Source organism: Solanum tuberosum, unplaced genomic scaffold (assembly GCF_000226075.1).
Source record: "Solanum tuberosum cultivar DM 1-3 516 R44 unplaced genomic scaffold, SolTub_3.0 scf00054, whole genome shotgun sequence".
In the NCBI taxonomy this organism is placed as follows: domain Eukaryota; kingdom Viridiplantae; phylum Streptophyta; class Magnoliopsida; order Solanales; family Solanaceae; genus Solanum; species Solanum tuberosum.
Genome location: NW_006238980.1, coordinates 1,667,662 through 1,672,659, shown reverse-complemented (window position 1 = coordinate 1,672,659; position 4,998 = coordinate 1,667,662).

The window sequence follows — 4,998 nt, the reverse complement described above, 5'->3', positions numbered from 1 at the left end:
AGGGGGTGGTAGGGGTGGGGTGGTGGTTTTTTTTATTTTATTTTTTTACATTTTTTTGGGATAGGGGGGGTAGGGGGTGGAATGAAGTGATAAATTTTTTTTTTTTTTTTGTTTTTTGTTTTTAAAGCTCTTGACAAGATTTCTATTATAATATGAGTAACTCGTTTAAATCCATTTAAAATGTGAGTTGACTCGAGTAACTTATCCATTTTTATTTAACTCATTTTTTGATCGACTCATATTCGACTCGACTCGACTCGCTCGTTTGCCACTCAGTCACAACTAAGAGGACAATCAGTTTTGTGCGGGCATATAACTTGCAACACTATCGTGTTATTGCTACAAAGTTTCTGGTTCAGAAGAAAGAAGACCCAAGTTCATTCGCTATTCATGCACAATTGGTGACAATTCTCTAAATTTTAGAAAAAGATATTCAGAAGCATATATCTATATCACAAGAGAAATGGTTAACAAAAATAAATGAATTTAGACTACGTCATGTTAATCTCGTATATTGAAACATTACACACATTAGTATATATTAAGCGAAAAATAATTATTATATCATCAAAAAAATTTTACTCAAGTACTCGAGGTTATGGAATATACTCTCTTAGGATAGAACGACTTACTTCATCAGAATAGCGGTACCTCATATTCCGCTAAACTTTGAACTCACTCAACGACAATAAATCACACAAAAAAATTAAAATGCAAGATGAAGAAGAGTAGAAGATTAAAAAAAAATTGTGGTGGAAAATTGAGAGAAATCCCTCTTTATATAGTCAATAAAGGGTAGTATGAACAAATATTTTTTGTGTCTTATCTGAAAAGTCATTACTTTTCCGAGAAGTCACAACCCTTTGGAAAAGTCACAACTTATTGAAAAAGTCACAACTCATCGATAAATCACAACCCTTTGAAAAAGTCACAACTCATAAAATCACAACCCTTTGAAAAAAGTCACAATTTATCGGAAAAATCACAACTCATTGAAAAAGTCACAACCTAAGTTAGAGATATTATAGTAATTTAACATTCAAGTTAGGAGTTCATGCTTTTAAGGTATATATATATATATCAATATTTTGCTTAGTGTCAGGAAGAGTTGCATGTATTAGTCCAAAAAAAAGGGAAAAAAATATTACTCGTCTGAAGTTGATTTTTTTCGTGTTATTAGATTTATATTTTTATGTTAAAATATAGTTAAGTGATTTTGGTGTAAGAGATAATAATAATCTATCATCTGTAAAATTTATCTTACTTTATCATGTCACATCAACAAAACATAGATTTTCGACGAGTTTGTTTTCTGATTACATTGGTTGAGTTTGATTATTTTTAAAAGATACAATAAATCAATATAGATTACCTTAAAAATAAATCTATAAAATTTAAATCATGAATTCATTTTTATTATTATGGAGAAAACAAAAATCACCAGCGCTTGACTTTTGTGGTTGGCTTCTGAATAGGGTTAAAGGAAACGATTCGAGTTTCTTAATTTATTTCATCAATTTTCAACTTTACAGATTTGTAATTTTTGCATTATGAATATTGCATCATTTGGTTCTTGGAAACATGATCAGCCTCTTATTATTTGTTGTAATGTATTGTTAATTTAAATATTATGTGTATTTTAATTGTTATTTAAATTTCATTATATCGTATCGATTAAATTCATTATTAGATAACGATTAAAATTCCAATTTTATGAAACGATCAATTTGGTGTGATCATGTCACTATTTTAATATTTTCTTCTCATTTGTCTTTACTAATTATTTAATAATCTGATTTTACCCTTTGCCCTTCTTTTTATAGTTGATTTATCTCGTTCCCTACTTTTCTTGTAGTATTATCATTTAAATTGTTGATGTATCAAGTTATGTAATACAATACGACACAATACAATACAATATATTTATAGCTCTTATTAATTATGTACTTTTTTTTCTTCATAAAGATCATACTTTTTGTTCTAGAATTAAAATACGAAATTTTTTTATCTTATTAATATTTTGCTTAAATGTCCGGAAGATTTGTATTTATTAGTAAAAACAAGTAAAAAATATTACTATCTGGAGTTGAATACTCTGACAGATATGATTTTTGTGTTATTAAATTTAAAATTATTTTTTTATGTCAAAATATAGTTAAGTCACTTCGATATAAAAAGTAAAAATTATGTGACCATCAATAAAATTTACCTTACTTTATCTTGTCACATCAACAAAACAGAGATTTTCTGCGATTTTATTTTTTATTACATGGATTTGAATTTGATGATTTTTAGGTAATAAAAATTGAAATATATACCTTAGGCAAAAACATATATTTGAATGATCACTCAAGAAATTACCTGTGCATTTTCTTCCTCTCCTTTCAAGATTGATTTTTATGTTGTTATTTTTCACCCGATGTTCGATAAAAATACGACTTAGGGTCCGACTAAATCTAAATTCGCATTGAAAATTCTGACATTATGAGTAGAAGTACTTTCTAATAAAGATGACTTTGTACCTAAAGATACTTGAACTTGAGAGACTACTTATCACTCCCTTACAACTGTTAAATAATAATAAAATTGATTTATATGTTATTGAAGTCTATGCAAAAGATTACAAATTACAGTCCTATTTATTTATCTTTACAAGTTTAATTATTTCAAAGACGGTGAATAAGTTCCTATCCAATGTTCTAGAAAAAAAGATAGGCACTTACATTCTCAAACATAACACAAAAGAATTGTAAAATTAAGCAAACAAAATATTGAGTTGTCTATCTAGAAATTAAACTTCATTCCCAAATAGCCAGTCAACAACTGAAAACTTAAAGTTATCTTCTCCTTTTTTGTAACGAAAAAAAATCATTTTTCTATATATCCATATTTCACTTATAATACCTGGCCAGATTTGTTCAAGTTTCGACGACTAAAAAATAATGCAGCATTTTCAGTGGACAAAATTAAAATAAAACCCCACCTAGGCCCTAGCAATTCGATTGGAAAAATTACCTAAATATATAACTTATTTTATCATATTCTTTAAAATTTCCTATCATTTGAAAAAATTACACAATTAATACTCTCTCCTATTCTTGGATACATCACTTTAGCGATGTATCCGTCGGATACATCACTTTACGCGATTTATCGGGACGTTAAGTGATGTATCCGAAATCGAGACGTGATATATTCAAAATCGGGACGCGATCTATCGGGAACGTTATAGAATGTATCTGGATTCCACCAAATTTAAGGAATTTTTGTAATTTGAAAAATAGTAGGGATATAATTCCAACCACATTTGCCACCCCTACCAGCAACAAATGTCAAGTTAACTCTGTCTACCAAAGGCTTAGACAAATGAAAAGACACCTAGTGTTTTTTATCTCAGCCCATCTCATTGACCACTTGAAAATTTTCGGATGCTGAGTTGTTGCATTATTTGACAAGGGGATCTCAAGGATGTTCACCATTATAATCTATGTAGGATAATACTACTAAAAACCATCATATATACATAGGAAACTATCTTAGGTGCAGATAGTGTTAAGAGTATTTGGCCAATTAATATGATATAAAATTAAACCAGATGGACTAGAGCCAAGAAGGATAGAAGTAAAAGATGTTGGGAGTTTCAATCAAGAGCTCAATCCTCCTATGCTTGAGAAAGTAGCCTAACCTTGGTGCAGATCATGGAAGAGAATCTACTGCATGCCTTGCCCAGAAAGATGCTGGGAGTTTCAATCAATAATTTTCAAATATGAATTCAACATTAGGTGATGCTCTGCGGAATTCTTCTATCTCATCCATCATTTGTTTACCCGAACGAACACCGAGATATGCAAAATTCCAAAAGAAGATCTCCTCAAGTACAAGTGCATATGCCAAAATATACTTGATAAATTCCATTTCCATCTCAAGACCCATAAACATGTTCACTTAAACTCTTTGAAGCTTCACAGCACCGTATAAAAATGATTGGGCTCGTAGAAATTCTACAACACCTTCAACATTAATCCCCCTAGAGTGCTAAAAGAATTTCCAAGGAACAATTAATTAGGCGAATTCAAATTAATGATGATAAAAAAAAAACAAGAGAGTGCATGCTTACAAATTCAATTGTAAGATGTTGTAATTTAGGACAACTTGTAATCAAGTAAACAACACCTGAAACCTCCTTAACGTTTCTTAAAGACATGCTCAAAAATTTGAGAGATTTGATATTGTTCAGAGCAGTCGGGGGACTCTCTGGTACACCACCCATGATCAAGTACTAGAAGCAAGTCAAAAGTTACGTCAATCATTTGTTATGATAATAATATAATTAGTATATCACAAATAATGTATGTTACCTCTAATGTTGAATCACATAGATGCAGTTCTAGCAGTGAAGGCATGTAATGGAAGAACTTTGTAAGATTAGAGCAAAAAGGAGATGTATCAGTCAAAAATCCAGTGAAACACACAGTAACTTTTTCAAGCATAGGAGCGTTCTTGAAGGAAATGGATTTTGATTTTCCTTGAAACTCAAAGAATTTGAGATTTGCGGCATCAATTTCAAGGGTGTCAAATTTTGTGCACCAACACAACCTCAATCGTTCAAGCAACGGGCTTTTAGAGATGAGATTTGTAAATATTGATGGAACAAAAGTGATATGTTTTAGATGGAGATTAATAAGCTTCTCAAACCCTTTGAAACCTTGTGGAGGGTGGAACAAGCAATGTTGAAGTTCCAAATACTGTAATTGCTGGAATGTAAAAAGGTGATGAGGTAAATGATATTTGTTTTCGAAGTTGACATGAAGGGTGAATTCCTGGACATTTTTCTTCATCAAAAAGTGAATCCAATGATCAATATCAGGACAACTCGTAAAACTACGACCTTGGAGTCTAAACTTTAATATTGATCCTTTATGGAGGGCAGAAGTACTCACTACCCCCCTGAACTTGAAGCTTTTTATACGGTGTACACCTAAACTAAATTTTGTTTTA